This window comes from Phalacrocorax aristotelis, chromosome 2, assembly GCF_949628215.1.
Source record: "Phalacrocorax aristotelis chromosome 2, bGulAri2.1, whole genome shotgun sequence".
NCBI lineage: Eukaryota > Metazoa > Chordata > Aves > Suliformes > Phalacrocoracidae > Phalacrocorax > Phalacrocorax aristotelis.
The window spans coordinates 131617524-131638334 of record NC_134277.1 but is presented as its reverse complement, the minus strand read 5'-3'; the positions used below and the strand labels follow the sequence as shown (position 1 = coordinate 131638334).

The 20811-nt window shown below is 39.7% G+C and overlaps 1 protein-coding gene across 4 annotated transcripts in view; it reads left to right on the top strand.

The window, feature by feature from the left end:
- The window catches only part of NCOA2 (nuclear receptor coactivator 2), a 196732-nt gene that overhangs the window by 61749 nt on the left and 114172 nt on the right, over positions 1–20811 (top strand). For 3 of the 4 annotated variants that reach the window (XM_075085208.1, XM_075085210.1, XM_075085209.1), the window contains exon 3: positions 8477–8721. The gene's annotated coding sequence lies outside the window, so the exon portion shown is untranslated. Of the gene's footprint in view, positions 1–8476; positions 8722–15556; positions 15627–20811 lie in introns of those variants that run through there. The other variant, XM_075085211.1, reaches the window with a different exon arrangement.

Below are 20811 nucleotides of genomic sequence, written 5' to 3'. Positions count from 1 at the left end.
AAGACAGCAGTAAAACTGGCCTGCCTGGTTGGAAACCAGTCAGGTAGCAATCATATAAAAGGCCCTTAGCTTCCCCAAAAGTGGCTGATGGGAGTAGTGCTCATGTGACTCGAGGAGCAGATGAGGTGGGTCAGTAGTCTGTGAAATAGAGGAGGATGGAAATGTGGCATGGGGGTGTTCAGGGAGCTCCAAAGAGGTGCAGTTAGTGTGACTGACAGTTGTAGCCAAGTGTGAAGCTCTCTTTACCTCCTTTAATTTATATGTAGTCTGAATTTCTTTGCACCCTACCTTGCACCAGAGCATTACTTAACTTGGTGAAAACTGTGGACTGCAGTTGCAGTGAGCTGTGGATATGGCAGCTTTTCCATTTGCTTCCACTTGCACTTCAGGAACACTTGAAACAATTAAAATATTTCCTCTCTTGTGAGAGATGCAACTTATTCCATTTGTGTACAGCAGAAACAAAAGCAGTTTCCTCATTTTTAGGGGTGTCTGCAGAAAGATCCTGGAACCAAAAAAGAAAATGAGTCATCAAATTTAGTCATAAAACTGGCACTGTTTTGACTTTTAGAAGAACTGAGTAGCATTTTTGGGGCAGGTTTTCTTAGCCAGCAATAGAAATTATATTAGATATGTTTTATAGTTTTATATATACATGTGTGTATATCTGTATAAATATATATGCATAGTGTATGCTACCTGGTTTTTTAGTAAATTGAGTAGAATCACCTCATTTTAAACTTGTATTTAAATGCTGTATAGTCTTTTTGACTTAGAAATTCGTGGGATTAATATATAATAATTCTTTGTTTCTGTGTCGTAACTGCCACTGGAGGTAATTATTAAAACCATTTCACATTTGAGGAGATTATATGATAAAGGAGCTGTTTCTTCATCCAGGTTCCTTAGTGAATTGCTGGTTGATGGCTTGGGGGGGGAAAGGATGCTTGGCAAGAAATCCAAAAATAATAGAAACCAGGCAGCTCAATTTGAACCAAAATACTGAGGTTGCTGTTGTTGGTTTTTTTTTCCCCCGTAGCTGAAAGACTTACAAAACTTCCATAACTGCTGCACTGTTCAGTTTGAAGTGTATTAAGTGTGTGGTGTTCATGGTGTCCAGCCACACTGGCTGAAGATGAGAGAAGTACCACTGAGACGATAGATTAAGGAATGGGGCTTGCTCTGGCCATTGACTCTGCTGGGGGCTTTCTTCAATTCTCGGGTAAGGACTCAGGCCAGGCAAGCTTTAGCACTAGGTGCTTTCCTAAGTTTTTGAGCATGTTTCTTCCGCCGCCTCCCGCCCCCCCCCCCCCCCCCCCCCCCCCATCATGTTTTCACTGTCTACTGCTGTAACCCTGGTAACCCTGTGAAATTTAGGCACTTATTATGTTATACAATACAGTTCTGCCCAACTAGCTATTCGACTTACCATGGCTGTCGACCGTGTGTTATAGCTTGGAAACTGCTGTTTGGGGTATTTGGTATTCAGAGATTCTTCACCCCCAGTAAGAGAGAGATGGGAGATGGCAATGCTCTTCAGGCTGCACAGGTAGAGGGTATGTAGTTCAGAGGGGTTTTCTAGCTTAGACAAATGCACTCACCTGACAACAAACATTGCTGGATTTCTGGTCTTTGGGCTGACAAGTGTTACGCTATCTGTGCAAAGTAGAGAACTATCAACAGGTGAGTGAGAAGGTTTTGGTATGGCAAAATAAGTTGAGCTAACCTGATAGGGGCAGAAAAACTAGTGACTTTGGAAATGAAAGTCCTTTTTCCTTTTCCCTGTAGTGTTCTGTACAGCCTTGGCTACTTTGTCGTGTTGTCCCCCTGTCTTGCTGACTGTAAAACTTCTCTGAGCCCTTGGTGAACTGATTCAGTTTGCTAAGCTATAAAACCATATGAAGTTTAACAAGGGCAAGTGCTGGATTTTGCACCTGGGGCACGGCAACCCTGGATGCACATACAGACTGGGGAATGAGAGGCTGCAGAGCAGCTCTGCAGAGAGGGACCTTGGGGGGGGGTTCTGGTCAACGGCAAGTTGAACATGAGCCAACTCTGTGCCCTGGCAGCCAAGAGGCCAACTGTGCCCTGGAGTGCATCAAGCCCTGCATTGCAGCTGGTCGAGGGAGGGGATTGTCCCGCTGTGCTCTGCGCTGGTGTGTCCTCACCTCGAGTGCTGTGTGCAGTTTTGGGCACCACAGTACAAGGATATAAAGCTACTAGAGAGTGTCCAGAGGAGGGCCACAAAGCTGGTGAAGGGTTTAGAGGAGAAACTGTGTGAGGAGCGGCTAAAGTCACTTGGTTTCTTCAGCCTAGAGAAGAGGAGACTGAGGGCAGACCTCATCATGGTCTGCAGCTTCCTCACAAGGCGAGGAGGATGGGCAGGCACTGATCTCTTCTCTCTGGTGACCAACGATAGGACCTGAGGGAATGGCAGGAAGATGTGCCAGGGGAGCTTTTGGTTGGGTATTAGGAAACGGTTCTTCACCCAGAGGATGGTGGAACACTGGAACAGGCTCCCCAGGGAGGCAGTCATGGCACCAAGCCTGACAAAGCACTTGGACAGCGCCCTCAGACATATGGTGTGAATTTTAGGGCTGTCCTGTGCAGGGACAGGAGTTGGACTCAACGATTCTCGTGGATCCCTTCCAACTCGGGACATTCTATATTCTTCAAGAAAACAAAACAGAACAAAACACCACACAAAACGGCTAATAGTTTTATGCCAGATTAGTGAGCTGAACAGGTTTACTAAAGGATAGGATGAATGGAAGGGAAGGGACTCTTTAATAGTAGTTAGCTGTTAGGTTGGCTCAGCACCCTGGTGTAACAGCACACTTTGAACGTTTCTGTCCAGATTAATGTGGTGGTGTTTGCGGTATTTTTATGAGAGGAAGGATTTGTGGGTTCAAATAAGAGATCTCAAAAAGGAGATTAAGTTTTACAAATGTAGCCGGGGGTAGAGGAGAAATCAGCGTATTAGACCAGCTGTCAAGCTTTGAGGCACCAAAACCACGTTTGCTCACAGAGTATCTGTTAGAAAATATTCTCTGCTCCTCCTCATCATGGGTTTCAGGCTCAAAACCTACAGTTTCTGGAGCTAAGCACACTACTGGAATAGGAAGATGGTTTAAAAAAAGGACATTTTACTCAAAGTATCTCATATTATTAGGCACAAACAATATAATAGGATTTAATGATCATTGTTTTATTAAGGAACCCATGTGACATGCATTTTTGTATGTTTAGGAGCAACAAAATGTCTCAGTTCTCTTATTTTTTTTATTCTATGCTTTACAGAGAACTTTCTTGTGTCTTTGGCAAGTGTATGAATTTTATCACGTATTTTTGAATTTATGAAAGCTACCTAGGTGAAAACTAAGGCATAGTTTAAAAATAGTCCTAAAACTCTGTAGCAAAAAGGGGTGTTTTTCTCACAAAAATAAATGGTCCTACCTGAAAGGAGGCTGTAGTGAGGTGGGTGTTGATCTCTTCTCCGAAGTCGCTAGTGATAGGATGAGAGGAAATGACCTCAGGTTGCGTCAGGGGAAGTTTAGTTTGGATATTAGGAACAATTTCCTTACTGAAAGAGTGGTCAGGCATTGGAACAAGCTGCCCAGAGAGGTAGTGGAGTCACCATCCCCAGAGCTGTTCAAAAAACTTGTATCCTGGGGGTCTTTTCCAACCTTAATGATTCTATGATTCCTGTTCTAAGCCACAAAAATGAGAGGGGTATAACTTTAAAAAGTTTGCTTTGGTACTGCCAAATGTGTTCCAGGAGTCATCTTCACACTGAGATGTGTCCTAAGAGCCAGCCCAGTGGCCGGGGACTGCTACTGGTATATTTGCATTTATTCTAAGGACTTTCTGTTAGCTTTCCCTGCAAGATATCCTTATATCTGTGCTGTTACTCAGTTTTGCTTTTATAACTCTCTGATTTTGGGGGGCGGGGGAAGGGAGGGGGAAAGAGTAACTTTACACATAAGTATATAACTTCCAGTTTTCACAAATATGAGACTCAAGTGCATTATTTTGAAAACTTAACAGACTATAAGTAAATTTATTTTAGTTGTAGTATGTTATCCATATGGTATCTCTATACCCTCTACTATTTGTTCTGTAGCTATTATAGACGAAGAGAAACAAATTCTCTTGTAGAGTACATGAAGTGAGGTGAGCTTAAATATTGGTCTAAAATAAGCACTTATGAAATGACCATCTAAAACCATTAGTCAGAACAGTGCTTGAGGGGCTGGAAATTGTCGTAGACACCAAGATCATCAATGGGGCACATGAGTTGATGTCCATAATGCTTTGAGTCGTGTTGCACCCAGTGTTTCCCTAGATGTTTGGAAAAGAGTGGAAGAGGCATTCAACCTTAAAAATATTTAACTGAAGCTAAATTCCATCGAGCTTCTGATGGGGAAGGGGATGGGGACAGGGTTAGCAGTAGAGGGTTAGTGTTGTGGGTACTTCTTGTGTCAAACTTGGCTTCCAAGACACGGGCTTCTTTTCATATGACAATGAGCCACAAAATTAAGGATATGCTGTGCCACAGCAGTGGGAAGTTGTAGGTGCTGTTGTCAGTATTGGTAACTCAGGTTTATTTCATTTTAATTTTTTTTAATAATATGCCCAAAGTCAATAAAATCAATGGAATACAGGTATAAGGTTGCTATTCCATTTTAATCTACTTTTCAGTGTGAGGACAAGCTGTGAGCAGCTGTGTGCAACGTATTGTGGAGCAGTAACCTTAACGTGGGAGTCTGTTTATTTGCATTAGAACCATAATGTTTTATACTGAACTCATTGTGTCACATTATTTGAACAGATTGAAATAGGAGAGTAAACTACACTATACATGTTGATCAATGCATGAAGTAGGTTTTTGTGTTGGTGCTAGTGTAGCAGTAATTTATCTGATATTACAATTCTTTGAGATATTTCTTGAAATTAAAAAGGGAAGCATGATTTCGGGATTTTTGATGATTGAAAGTTCTTGTAGGAAATTATGTTCCTTATGATGTTTAAAGAACATCTTCCCTAAACAAACTGAATAACAGAATTAATTTTACCACATAGAGAAATACCTCTTAAATGATGCCAGTATGTTGCTATAGCAAATGTGCTATTTGCATTGTAGTGTGGCTTTTGTGATAATTGTATTAGTAACAAAAAGCCCTGAAGGTTTCAGGGAATAACTTGTATTTCAAAAAGGCCGGAAACTATTTAAAAAATAGAAAAAGGGAATCTTACCTTACAATGAATTAATGGTCTTGGATGAATCTTTGCTGTTGGGTAAGATATTTGATCACTTCAGCCAGCTGGCTTAAGTCCTTGTAAGAATACACTTGTCCTAAGGAAGATTAGTCTTTTTGATTATTAGTTCACTGCACTGAGCCTCACCTTTGACGTATATAACCAAGTGTTTATATATTCACAAATCTTATATAAATATATGCAGTCCTAGAGCCTTTTCAAGCATTTCCATTATCAGTGTTTTATGATTTGTTTTACATTAAAGCTTTCCTACTTGGTGTAGTGTTTTAGCCCATAAATATTGATTTTGATGACAAAATAATTAGGTTAGTTTATGTTAAACAAACAGTATTTTTGGAGGTCTGCTGGATTCCAAATGAGTTTTTGGAACACTATATAGTGGTCTATGGGAACTAAATCTATTACAGTTGCTTATAGTTGAGAGACAACTACCAGTCCCTGATACTGTAATCAGTTGGGCAACGCTGTATGAATGGAAATACTTTCTTTTCCTTTTTCTTCATTGAAAAAAGTCCTTTGCTGACAGCAAATATGTTCTACTCTGCCAAATGAAATAGTGCATGAAATTCTGCTCTCCTTTTTTAAGGAAGAAGTTTCGTGTACTTTCCATGATTGTACATTGAAGTATTGAAGTTTCATTGAACCTAATTATATTTTTCATCTTAACTGTAACTAGTGATCAGATAATTATTCTGACTGTAAAAACAAAATAATCTAGCTATTATAGATGCTTGTAGCCAGTTTCATTACTTAAACTGAATTCAAGATATAATAAAATTATTCATTATCAATTTTTGGAAATGGAAATGTGCTTGTAATGCTTCATTATGTTTTACACACTGATGTTGAAGCTTCTCAGTTTATTTTCGTAAGAATAAACATGGATGTTCTAGGAGTGTGCATGTGGGTCACATACTCTTTTTGCCATGGTTAATACGTGCTTTTTGAAAATTAGGCACATCAGATGTCTCTAGAATAAATATGATCTCACAGGAATAGTTAGTTATTCCTTGGAAATAATTACTTCTTCCTGAAAAATAAATGTCATAGTGCATTTAATCCATACTCTAATTTGCATCCATCCATGAGCAAGTGACACTTCTTTGTTTTCTTGGTCTGCTCCTCTGGACGATGTTTGTACAGAAGTATTTACAAGAGCCGTTGAGAAATTGTTTGCTTGTTTGCTATTAAAAGCTCAGTATATATGTGTATATATATATATATAAAATAATCTGTAAGCTGGCTTTTGTTCTCAAAGAATCCATTGTCTGTTTTGAGGGGTTTTCCTCTTTCCGTATATTACTTGACAGCGTGCTGCATTTGTTTTTCATGCTGAGATAAATAACTGCTAAATAGAGAAATGGAAAGAAAAAGTTTCCCAGAGCTTCATACAAGAAGGTTATTTCCCCTCCAGGCAGGGGCAGATGATCATAAGCAACAGTATTGTACAAAGTTACCCTTACTCTTTGTAACTGATACATGACTGTCCCTAATTTAGTGCAAATGTGAAGTAAAATGGATTCGCTTAAATTATCTGTTAGCTGTGTGTCACCTTCATCAGGAATGAAGCTAACCCATTTTACTTCAGGTTTTCGTGGCCTAGAAGTATTTCATGAGCAGCTGTAGCTTTTCAGGCAAGCATTGCTACCTCTAGGATAAAAATGGTGGCATCTGAAGAAATGTTAGCTGGACCGCATGCTGTCATCTGGTGATGCTGTTCAAACATTGCTTGTAGGCACGCAACAAAACTGGTGGTGAAGGCAAAGGCGGCTTGCGTGGTGTTCGCTTCAGCACTGTCCACCTGCTGCCACTATTGCTCAGTCTGACCGCTGGTCTCAGGTGTTAATATTTGCACAGTCCTTGTTTCAGCAAACTGAATGACTTGGGCTGTTAAGGGCTGAAAGGGGAGTGCCAGGAATTGAAGTAAGGAAGGCGGCCTGGCGCTTCCCAGTATAGGATGCTGGTTGAAGTTTTTATAACTTTGCAAAGCATTAGTCTTTGGGGCTGGGCTAGGAAGTTGCCTTTAGCTTGAATTTTTTTCAGCCAAAATTATTTAGTTATTTCTCATTGTAGATTTAAAAAAAAAGAACCAACCCCCAAACCAAAACACACTACCAAAAACCCCAAAACCAAACCAATCCTTTTTTTGGAAATGCTCCGTGTCCCTGCCTTTGAAGCAGAGACTTAGGAGTTAGATGGCAGCGTGGGAAGCGCTGGTGATAGGCGCTGGGGAAGAAGAGCGGCTCGTGAGTCACGGCTTTGCCTTTGTCAGCACTGTGAAAATCTCAGATCTAACCAAACTGTAATCTTTTAAGGAAATCACAGTTCTCACACGCTGTCTCGAGCATGTGAGAGCAGTATGGCCTGGAAGGGGAGGGGGAGGCTGAGCTGGAGGATGAAACCAATGCCTTGTACCCCAGCAACTGAGCGACAGAAGTGGACCCACGGGGCACTGGCATGCTCAGGGCCCTGGAGTGGTCCCAGCCCCCAAATACCATAGACTGTGAACAGGGGAGACAGACCTGGGGTGAAAGTTAATATGAAGGTGTGTTGGGGAATGAAGGAGAGGGAGTCAAGGGGAGAGTGTGGCACTGCCAGCCAAGCCTGGAAGTGGCTGAGCTGGGAGAGATGAAAAGCCTTGGGGAGTGTGAGGTTAAGGAGAGACTTGGGCAGGGCACTGAAGGTAGGAATGAAGAAGGACAAGGGCTTGAATCAACATGGGCCAGAGGATATGGATTGAGGAAAACAAGCAGAGGAGTTTGTTCTGGAAGGTCGTTTTCTGTAGAGATCTTTGAATATAAATAAACACTCTTTGATTTCAGTAGAAGCTCCTTGAGAATATGTTTTTAGCCATCGACTGTGGCTAATCCTTATGCAGAGAATTGTTTTGGGTTTGCAACCAGTTTACTCCTTTGCCACAAGAGCTGCATAGTATATCTAAAGATTTCAACCCCTGTTCAACTGCTGTTTTTTGTAGGTGTCAGTGTGACCCCATTGTACAAGGTCTGATGTCTCAATTTCTTTTTTTCTAGAAGTGGTGAATGCAAACATTTTTGCAGCGTGGCAGTGTCCAAGTCAAGGAATGTCAAAACTGAGCTTGTCTTTGCAAAGCTCTTTCATTTGGGCCCTTGTGAGGAAGCCATACAATTTAATGGTATTTAACCATGCATTGATGTACTATTTTTTTTTTCCACAGGACCCCTGCTTCGTTCTGTGCACAGGATGGATTTGCTCCAGGAATGAATCTGGTTGATGCGGTGGAGAAGACTGTTCTCTGTAGTACCCCTGCCTCACTTCCAGCAGAAGTTGGGACGTGCGTGGTGGGCGAGGCAGGGGATAACAAGAGGCAGAAGCCATTCTGGTGCTCTGCGCAGCTGCATGCTGCCCTGGCGAACGGGACTCTCTTCCTGCCTGTGCTGCAGACTTCCTAGGTGATGCTAGGTAAGTTGCTCAATACTGGCTTTTCTCATGTATTTGCTAACTGTATGTGTCTTGGTTTCTTGCCGATGACTCGAGGTCTTTGGATCTGATTTGGAAAAGTGCTGAGCAGTGATAACTGCAAGTGAGGTAGTGGGGGCTGAAAGTGCTATATAAAGCACAATGTAATGCTAAGTGCTGTGAAGAAATTGGGTCTGAGTTATGCCAAACTGGAGACTTGTTTTGATCTTAAAGCTGTCACTGCTTTAGCTAGGACATCAGGAATAACAGTTATTCTAAGTTAGGAGTAACAGAGTAACGGTAGGACTAACCATTATGTTGATGAAGCACTCAGCTGCACCATTGAATTCACAAAGAAATGACTTGTTCAGTCTTCCAAAAAAAATTTGAGTAGCATGCAGTAAATAAGGTATCAGACCATATGCCAAATACTAAGAGTAAAACAGATTCCTGTTTTGATTAGTGGTAATTCTGTACGCTGAATGAAGTAGAGGTGCTATGGAAATGCTTTGACATAACTGCGGTGTATACCATGCCACAGAAGGATACAAAGGCAAAGTTTAAGTTTCTCTAAAACTTACTCCTGACATTTCCTCCTGCGAGTGCTTGCCTCTGCAGATTGGTTTTAGTGTAGATGTTTGTGTCAGGTAATATGATTTGGGGTGCAAGAAGCACAGCATTTTTTTATGCTGTCAACTCAGATAATATATGTATGTAAACCCAAAATGACATGTAAATTCATCATTTGTTGCAGGCACATGCCTTTTGTGCCTGGTTATTGTATCAGATACAAGGTAGGCAGTGTTTGTAATGCCCACTATCAGAATGGCTTGAGGTCAGAATTTCATCAGCATTTCTTCAGGCTCAGGATTTGTATTTTCCCAGCGTGATGTCCATAGCTAACTACAATGCTGTTGTAATCAGTAGATAACAGAGAATTTTTTGGCTAAGGCATGGTTAAGCTAAATATTGTTTTAACTTAGCTAACCTGAATGCAAAATAGCTAACATTAGATCAGATTTTATGAATTAACCAACAGAGTGTCTTCGGTGCCTAGAAACATAGTGAGTGTGTTTGCCAGATAAGCTGTTACTCTCTATTGCAAAAGAGAGAGAGACACAGTAAAAGCTACGAAGCTTTGATAATGGATAAATATTATATTAAATACACAGAGTAAGAATGCACGTTCCCCCTTCTGGCCTGCTCGTGGGGGTTCTACTACATATGGCTCTGTGAGAGGCTGCAGTAATGCTTTAGGCACTAAGCAATACTTTTAAGTGCTGCTTTCTAGGAAAACCTGAGGTATGTTTGTTTGACTGCTGCTGTGCAGTGAGAGTTGCTCTTTAAATCTTTAAACATAAACAAAAAAGGCGGGGGGGAGGGCAGGGGAAACAATCTGTATTTTATAAGTTAAAAATAAAATTATTTGCTTTACCTAGAGCATTGAAAATTATGTTGCAATTAGACTGATGCAATAGCACACATTACGAAAGGATCAGACAATTCGCAGAGCCTGCTGGAGAAAAGCACGGGACTGGAACAGCAGGGGTGTTGTGGGTCTGCAGGGCAGTGCGCTGGCAGAGCTACGCAGGGAAGATTATCGGCTAATGTGGAGAGAGGAACGCCCAGAAAAATAAAAACTGTCATTCCTGCATATCCCATAAAGGGGGAGGTGGGGGTGGCGGCGGTGAGGAGGGTGACTTGTTTTATTAACGTGCCTACTTTATTTTGGTGGCATGTCTAATCTGGTATGGAAAATGTTTTCTGATACATGAAAGAAGGAAAGAATGGAAATGGAAGCTAATTTTGAGCTAATATAGTTTGAAAGCTTCTAATAATAGTGGAATTTTATTCAGTGCACTCTATTTCTACAATAGAAAAGTAAAATTCCTTTGGGTTAACTGAAACATCTGTTGAACAAATTGGTTCAGTTTCATGAGTCTGTTACTAATTCTGAGAAGTTAGATGGTGTTTTATAAAACCAGTAGAGTCAGGGGGTTAGTGCCCATATTCTTTCTTTTTTTCTTTTTTAACTATTATTAAAGTAGGTCATTTTGAAGTGTTATGTTTTCATGAATACAGTAATACTGTAGTTAATATTTCTAGTATTTCAAACTTTACCTTTGCTTTAATGAGTTTTCTTCACTGTTTTTAAAGAATATTAGTAATGTTGATTAAAGTTGTAGGTTTCCAGCTTTTTATCAGGTTCTTAGTAATGAAGTAATTGAGTAATTTAAAAAAAAAAAAAAAAAAAAGAAGCAGAACCTCTTTTGGTGCATTTCTACTTGTATTTCCTTGTTTCTGCAGGTTTTTTTTACTGTTTTACTTAAGTAGTTTGAACGTTAATAGAATTATAGTTGCTCCTGCTGTTTTCTTGTTTGGACTAATTATTTGTAACTTCACAGTTGTGGGAAGAGTATTGTAGGTGAAAAATTGGTTTATGGCTTCACATGGTGGAAGCTAAGAATGTCATAAGACTCAATGAGCTGATGTCATATGAATTAATGAAAGAAGAAAAAGGGAGAAATTAAAAACAGTTTCGAAGATTCTGTTCCCATGCATCAGGAATGCTCTAATTTAGTCTCATACACATACATGCATCTTAAAGCAGTTCAGGTTTCTCAAGTACATCTCCTATCATACCATCACTGAAAGGAAATCACAAGGAAATGTGATGTTAGAATGCAGATCAAATTAAGTTCTGTGTGCTTTACTGCTACATATATAAAATCAATGCAAGTTTTCTTCTGTACTACACATAACTAGCTGTAATACTTTGACAGATTTAAAGGGAAAAGCTGAACTTTGAATTTAGACAATGAATATGTATTTTGTAGTGCATACATTATGTGGAAAATAACAAGACTGGCATTAAGCATGTACACTCAATATGATTGTAAGTTATGGCATTTTCAGCTCTGCGGTCAGAGACTCTGTTCAGAGTAGCTCAGTGAATAGGTAATGAAATATGTGAACGGAAGTTGTTTCTAATGTTACTTTAACAGATAGTTTCCTTTACTTTTTGTTATGGCTATTTTTGAAGTTTTAATATATGTTAACTATGTGGTAATTTGGTTTTCTTCTTTAAAGTAGAGGATAACGCAAGTATAAATAAGAGGGACAGCAGGGTGGGATATCATTGCTTTTGAGAGATTGCTGGGTTGAGGAGGAGTGGAGATGTATTGTCTAGTTTTGTGAAGGTGCATGTGAGCATTGGCAGCTCAAGGAGGTGCCCCACTGTTGATAAGATGTTCCAAACAGCCCATGTCAGTTTTGTCCTTGGTGCAGCTTGCTGAAGTTTCAGATGACGTGCATGAAATGAAGCAAGGGGGAAGTTTTGTGGCTAAAGCCCTGTGCCAAGTCTTTTTGAAGTTGTATGCAGCAGCTGTGCTGTAGCTAAAGAAAGGCTTTCTTTGCCTCCATCGTAACATCTGCATGATCTTTAACAGCAGAATTACTCCACTATGATGTATCGTTTAGCTAATCCGGGTTGCCTTCATTAAGTATTTTTTTTTTTCTTTCCCGTATTAGAAATGCCTGCATTACTTTTGGGAATAAGTTTGCAAAGATCTGGACTTGACTGCTTCTGTGTAGAAACAGTAGGCTTCAGTTAAAAAAAAAAAAAAAAAAAGTCAAAAGTGGAGCTGAGACTTTGAGTCTGTAGCTCAGTGAGGCTCTGAAGGTAATCGGGCAGCTTTGGATTGGATTTTTCAATGTCCTCCCTTGTTTGGAGGTCAGGGGTTGAGCACGGGGCCAGTTTTTGTGGAGATGTCACAAATGCAGCATCACTGCAGCTAACCTTGGTCTCACAGATTCCAGAAGTGTGGCTTGCACCCTCCCTGCTGAGGTATTACCCTGTCTCCCTCGTGCCAGCACTGCTGCTGCCACAACTCTGGGGTGTGTTGGTTCAGGGAGCCAAACCAGTGGTCAGCTAACCGCATTCTTGGTTGGGTTACTTGGCTGGCTCTTTAACTCTTTCAACTTGCTAACTGCAGAGTTGGACAGATATCTGCACTGGAGGTGACCTGGAAGAGGGATGGCAGGACCAGCCTCTTCTAGTTGCAAATCTGTTGTCTGATGCTTCAAAGCTGTGCCTTGACTTGAGGCAGGAAGAAGGCAATCAAGGGAAGCGTATTTAAAGTGCATCAGTTAGACTGTATACCATATTTATTTTGAAAGTAAATTGAAATCAATAGATCAGGTGTAATTGAATTTGAAATTTTAGCTTTAGTGGTCTTTTTTTAGTTGGAGGTTTTTTGCATCAGGACTTCTAAACTGAATCTTTAATCTCCTTCCAATTTGAGATGGAGAGATCTGTAATTGTTCACTCTGTTAGCACTGCAAAGCTGGCAACTTATCATAGTTAAAGGGTGGGATCTAAATGGTCAGAAATAAGAAGTTGTGGGTCTTGGAGAGCAAAACAGAGGTAGTAGAAATGCTGACACTTGTCTATGTTCAGGATTTTGGTGATCTTAACTGTAACTATCTTGCATTTATAAAGGGTATTTGACTCATGCAGTATGTCACAAACTAAATCTGGAGGAATACATTCTAAATAAAACGTGGGTGGGAAATTTTATAAGTAAGAATTATCACATTTGATCATCAGGAATTACTGGATATACATTTGCTTTTCAGTTGAACAATATGATCACCCTTCCTGCTGTAATCTCTTAGGAAAACATCAGTCAATGGACAAGCAGAGTGCTGATTTTTGTAATTGTACTCATTACAGAAGTTTGGTTTGTGAGGTCCAATTAACATAAATAAGCAAAGTAAGAGAAAAGGCACAGGAAACTCAGTGCTGCTTGTTAGCGTTGTTAAATGGTATTTTCAAAATTATCTTCTAGTCAAATAATGATTTTCTTTGATTTATGCCGGGAGGACTGTTACTCCCTGTACTCAGTGTCTATAAAATTGACTTGCCACAATGAACAATTAATGCCATACCATGCAAAATAACAAAGCTGCTATTACAGATTACGTGAAATACTGCATACTGAGGGGAAAAAGATAGATCTGCTGGTATGTGTAATTCAGAGCGCAGCCTGCCTGCTCGGGGGACGTGGTGCACCCGCTTCCCTGTCCAAGAGTGACCGTGACCATGTTGTTGGGGACTGAGCACGCCCTGGGTGACAGCTGGGTGTTTCAGTCTCACACGTGGAAAACATATGTGTTTCCTAATGCCTAAAGGGTACGTTTAGGTCCTAGAAATAGAGATGCTTGACAGCAGTAGTCCAATATATGCATTTTATCTACATGTTTAAAAATAGCTAGTAAAATAAGATCTTAAGGTCAATCCTCAAAACTGAGCACTTCTAATACATTCTGGTTCCAGCAACATTACCATGAGGTAAGGGTGAGCAGCCGAGGACTTGCTTCAAAAACAGGAAGTACCCACATTTATATAAAATTGCATAGTTTCAGCTGTCATAAATGTGGTTTCAATGCAGTTGCAGGAGTAAAGCCCAAAGTAGTTATAACCAGCTTACTTCCTCTTCCAGGCAAAGTGCAAATAGCCATATAATTAACAATCTGTGGCTCATTTTCTCTAGCTGGGTTAAGTATTCTGTTTCGCCTGTTCAGTCGCTGTATAAAGAGAGGGAACTCGACTTGCTTAAGAACATTTTAAAACACAAATATTCTTGGTCATAACCAGGTCTGCAGATTCACAAAACAGGATCTTCGATTGCCCCTCAAGTTTGGCAGCAGAAATGAGACCTGTGAGTGTGGCTGGCGTGCTGCCAGGCTCCTTGGAGAAGAGCAAGCCTTGCCAAGTTGGCTTCTTGCCATGGTAAACTGCATGGGGCAGCAAAACCTGCTGCAGAGCTGGTAGACAGTTTTTCTCTTTAGGGACTTCCCTTCTTACATTCCATTACAAATTGGCTTTATTCAAAGTCTTTTATCATTAATTTTTTGAAGACTGATTGCTCAGCTTTTTTGGACAGCTTTTTTCTGAGTTAATTCATCCATCCTGCCTTTGACTCTGCTCATGCACTCGGTATGGCAGACAAGCATGAGTACAAAAGGATAAGAAAGAGTTTCTTCTCTGCTTCCGTACCCTCTTGCGTTGGTTCAAATATGTTTTAGGCTGCTTGGGGCCTTTGAGGAGAGCCCTAACTTTTCATCCAGAAAAGGCCTGTCATCACTTCTCTGTCTCTGCTGATATCAGGCACTTGAGCAGCAAATACCTACTGACTATTCCCCACGTACTCTGCTTGCTGGGGAGAGCCAGTGAGGTGCCTTTCCAGGGAAAGGGAGCTCTCCAAGGAGAGTTTCTCCAGGGAAACTCTGCTTGGTTACTGAAGTTGCAGCTCTTACTGCATACAGGAATCAACAGTGGACCTTTTTTTCTTTTTTTGTGTGTGACAGATTCTTGGAGAGAGGCTCTTCTTCATGTGAGAGGTAGCTTTTTTTTTTGCAAAGCCCCGTAAGAAACCTCTAGGCAGAGCTCGACAAACGTTATGCTGTCCTACACATAATAGAAAACATTTCCCTTCCCTTTCCTAACTTTCCTCTTCAACTGTCAGATAAATAGCGGAGACTACTTACTCAAGACCTTATGAAGTATCATACATTCATAGTGACCATCTTTTGACTTTATGCAAGAAAGCTAGTAGTCATTAAAAGGATTGTTTCATCCTGTGCTACCCAAGGTTTTCCCTTCTTCAGGAAAAGCTGGCTAGCCCATTTTGTTGTCTCTGGAACAATGAGAAGAGCTACATCGATGACCAGAACCTTGACTCAGAGTGATGTTTTCAAAGCAAAAGCAGTCTTAACAGCCTCCATGTGAAAACCAAGATGTATCTGACAGCGAAGGGAAAAGAAATCAGGACAGAGTTCTGCTTTGAACTCCCTAGTGTTTTTAGCTGTGATTTAGCAGGGGAGTCAAGGGAAGACCAATGAAGGTAAGAACTCATTTGTGTCCTGTGAAAAACTATGGTTGTTAGATACATTGAGGTGTTTCTTACATTCTAAATAACATATGAAAACTTTCAGGACACAGCAAGGTTTATAACATTTTTAATTGTGTAAAGGATTCCTTCCTATTCTTGTCTTCCAATGTTTTAAGAGAACATACAGCTGCCACTCTGACGATGATGTTCGCACAGCTTTTGCTGCTGCTTCTGCTTACTCTGTGTGTGTGTGTGTAGGTAATAATGTTACAACATCAATATAACATTAACAGCAGTCATTCAGAAGAACCTTATCTTAGATGCTTGCCAGAGTTACTCATGTGTTTCTTTGCTTAGCGTGACATGGCCATATTTTCCTTCATGGCTTAGTTCCTGGCCCAAGCACAGGCGATGAAATGTGCTCACATTGCACTGTGTTTTGTCACTGAGTTAAGGGACTGGATGGAGTTGTGTTGTGAAAGAGGACAGTAGAGCCAGTCAGTTTGATGCAATGAATAGATTGCTCTTATTCGTAGAGGAGTATGGCCCAAACAGTGGTCTGTGGGCCAAGACCAGCCTACAGGAAATTTCCATCTGCTCTGCTTTTTACCAAAGGAGATAGAGAGCAGCTTTGCAGCAGCAAATGTTGCCCAGCAACTGTGCAGTTGGAGGCTTGCCGCAGTCCATTTTAGAGGGCTGCCTCCAGGGGAGTGGAAGAAGGTGGAGTGGAAGGGGCCAGGTAGAAAAGCCTGCCTTCTCTCGCGGTCTTATTTCCATGATGACATCTTGACAAAATTTCTAGGATAGCTACTTGTGACATGCGCAGGCTGGTCAGGTTGGTGACTACCCTGAGGACTAGGAAGTGAGGACTGTGAGAGTTAGCTGGTGGGAGGATTTGCATCCAACCATCAAAATATAATTGCAAACCCCTTGTAATAAGTGACCTCTTTTAATATAAACCACATCCTTTAAAATAGTTCCTTAAAAATGTCCTTATCAATTACAGGCTACCATGTAATATAAAAAGCATCTTATTTGCATATGAAGTAATTCCGATTCAAACTTCTAGTTGTTATTTGAGAAGTCAAATACTAATTTTTGAGTGGATTTTGATACTATAGTTTTATATTGCCTTTTAGGATAATTTAGAAGTTATTTTGAGACCGTAAGTATTAAACCTGAAAAGAGCATGGGAAGCTGGAAAGCTCTGTGTATATGTGTTTATATATATAATAAAATAGTATGTGTACTCTTCATTGGCATGCACTGATAGTCTATAAAGTTTTTATTATCCTGAGATAATACACATACCCACTACATGAGAGCACTGAACACCTTTTTAATCTATGCAGGTTCATCCGAAAGAAATGCCTTTAACAATTATCTCCACACTTGGTTGTGTATTTTGATCATCATAAGGTTAAATACTAAATGAAGATTTAGATATTTATATGATTTATCTTTTTTAACTTTTGCATTTTTTCAGATTCACTGTTTTAAGAATTTTATCACTTAGGAAACCATTAAACTCTTGCAATAATGAAGATGGTTCAGGTGAAAATGAAATAATAGAAAAAACGTACAAAGAGGACGCTAGCTTTAAGATCACTACTTATTATATTTCCCTCTTTCACCTGATGGCAGAAAAAAACCTTTAAGTTACTTTTGTGTATGTCCATTTATACAAATAATCTGGATTACTTAATTAAAATACAGTCAGATAGAGAAATACGTGCATTGTTGTAAAGGGTCGTTGCAATTAGCCTGGCCTCCAGTATATATGGCAGAATTGTTGTTCTTAAGTAAAACTGAATGAATGCAATTCTCCTGCATTGCAGTTCCCTTGTGTCATTGCTCTGTGGACCTACATGAAATCCAGGTACTTGTAAATTCCCCTGAGCCTCATCAGACTCCTGTAAGGTTTCTGGCTCTGGCATGAAGGACCTGTTTGTTGGGCACAGTTTGTTTCTCCTTATCAGGAATGGGGCCCACACAAGGCAGCTGACCAGATTGCTAAGATCAGCATTGAACTCTCCAAATTGCTTCCGTAAGATAAAGAATAGTATAAATTCATGCTCAGTTGCAAACTTTCTAAAATAAATTTTTGCACTGTAGAAAAATGAGAAGAGATGGACAAACTCAGACAAAATAGCAAATGCCTTTATAGCATTTCCATGCGACAGGATCACGCTGGGGCTTGAGTGAGGTTTCCTGAGTTCTCAGCTTCACTCCTTCGGTCTTGTTGCCTCTTGCAATTGTTTGAGCTCTGCTGTTGATCAAACTTTTCTGCCAAGGTGAAAAATTTCCCTGTGTTCAGACATGCAGACACGTCTGGGTACCTTCAGCCTTCAAGTTTGTGTTCTTAAGAGTCAGTTCTGTTGCCTTGTTTTCTTTGTTTCTTCTTTTATACCAGGCTTTTTCCACTGTTCTTTGCCCATTCTGCTGCCGATAAGCTGAGTGGAGTGGGTTTCCACCAAACATCATCCATCTTGCTTTTCCCTGGCTGAAGGGCTATTCGCTCGTTCCTGGCCTGGATCATAAGTGACACCACTCCTGTTAGCAGATGTCTGAATGCTGTGTGTATATGTGCACACATTTTATTTTTTATATTTATGTATATAACATATAAAATAGACATCTATGTTGTATTGGATTTCATATAGTCTGGTATATGATTGTTAGTATTAATAATTTTATAATTTGCTATTTTATAGTTAAAGTGACATGTGTCAACATGTTTTCCAGTTGGAGAAATCTGTTTTGTTGCTTTAAAATGTTTATTTCTATTTTACTTTTGGGTTTTTTTGTTTAGGAGAAATACAACATTACCAGAAGCTTTTTCTCTTTTCTAAATATCAGGCCTTGACTGAGACTGATCAGTGAATGGAAGTAGTGTTTGATGTAAGTGGTATATGACTTGATGGATAGCAGTCTAAGGAGATGTGCCTCATTGAAGAGTGTGTAACAGCTTGGGTTCAGTTCCTGTCTATTTTTATTAGGGTGGGACTCCTACCTAGCAGTATTCTCATTTAGATTATTTCGATATGTTTTTACTGTAAGGTTCCGGTTCTTACCTTAATAATTAAAAGGTGGTCTCAGGGTTTCCCCCAACTTTTGTTTGTTGTTTGTGCTTTCAAGTATGGTTTCCATTTCAGATAGAGTTCTTATATTGTCCTTCAGCAAAGAAAATTACAGGGTTCAATGAAGTTGTGACACTTCAAAATTCTGTTTGTTTCTGCAAGATTTCAAATTAATTTTCTGTCACTGTTGTTAATAAGGGACAGAAAAATAAGAAAAAATTCAGCATCTTTATGGGCACGTGGAGAATGATGCGTGTTAAGTAGGCATATAGATCAAAGTTCTACCTTGTCTGGAAGTTGTTAAAGCTTTTAGACATGAACGATGGCCCTTTGAGACTGGAATGTTATTTTTCTAACCGTATTTGCGGAACAGAGACGTGGAAGTATCTCCAAGCACAGGTGCCAGTTTAGAAGTGCATATTTTGTTTTTTCTGCTTTTCACAATATATGTATGTCCAGACATAGTCAGGTCTGAACTGGGTAGGTTTCTGGTAACAACACACAAATCCAATAAACATCGCTGGCAGATGCTTGCTTTAGGAGCTGTTAAGTAAAATCCTATGGCCTTTGTTGTACAAGAGGTGAGATAATGGACTGTTGACCTTAGAATCTATATTTTGATTTATTTATTTTCGGTAGTTTTTACTCTGTCTTTTAGTAAATGATTGGGATTTCCCAAGTATTTGAATTTCGTATGTGAACATAATTTATGACCTGCTTAGAAATAGTTTATTGCTGTTATTTGATTATTCTCTGGTATATATTACTTAACTGATCTTAGTGGCACGGGCTTGCTTTTGTCCTCTGTTACATTTATGAAGGGTTTAGCATCTAAGAGTCAAACGTGAAATGGAGCACTGCAACTATTCATTTGAGTGCTGACTTGTGTTTATATCCTTGGAGACAGAACACGCTTGCATAAATGCTAGATTAAAAAAAATGAAAGGATCACAATCTATCACAATTCATAGATTACAGTAAAATACATGTCTATGGAAAAGTATCTCTTCATCTGTGTCTCCTATTGGAAGATAAATGTGTCCTGTGTGTCTATTTTCCTTTGAAAACTGTCTAGCGAAATCTACAAGATGGATTTAAATATTGTGATACTACATTTAGGTGATCTCTGTTAGTATAGCCAGCTGTTTAGTTTGGCCCACCTAAATTAGCTTTCTGTGAAATTATAATAAGGTTGAATAGTCTGCTTTATTTTTAGCCTCATTTCCTATGGAAACAAGGCTCATGAGGTTACACGATGCACTTGTGTACATGCACACACATCTCCCCTCGGTAGCTTTTGAACCTACTGGTGATTTCAATCACATTTTTTGGTACAGTGGAGGTCTCAAAATTCAGATCCCACGAGTTTTGTGAAAGTAAGTAGCTGAGCATAGGTGGAAGCACCTAAAGGTGCCCTGACAGAGGAAAAGGTTACAGCATGAAATAATCTTATTAGTTGCCTGGGAATCCTAGTGATGGGAAAAGAGACACTTTAAACAAATGTCATAACTGTGGGAAAAGCTTCATTCAAAGCTTTCACCTTTCTAAACACCAAAGTCAACCAACCAGGAGGTGCAGATCTGTGGGAGATGAGGCTTAATTAATTCTGTTGTTCATGGGACTACTTGTTCCTTAGATATTTTAATAATAATATCAGTAGCATAAATGTTTCCATGCAATATATTTTTGCATATTTAATTTTTAAGGTAGATACATAGGGATATTCTTATGACAATCCTAATTTTCACCGATTACTTTTGTTTTCACTGTGAATATTAATTTAAATGTCTACAGAGCATCTTTTCTCCCTATTAGGGCAAACTGAGCAGTTGCTTCCCCCCACTTTTAAAATGACAGGTACTGTGAATGCTTTCCAGTCCTGTTTTGCATGTGGTTCTGGACTGCAACTAGCCAGAAATTCTGGAGTGTTTTGTGGGGAGAATTCGTGGCACTATGGTTGTGCTCCAAGAGAGTTAACTGGGAAGAACAAGGTTGGTACAGTATGCTTACTGAATATGGAAATAATAATAATAATAATAATTAAGCTAACCAACAGAAGTGTATTCTTAATAAAACGTGTGGGTTTTTTCAGTGTAGTCATATGACTGTATAATACA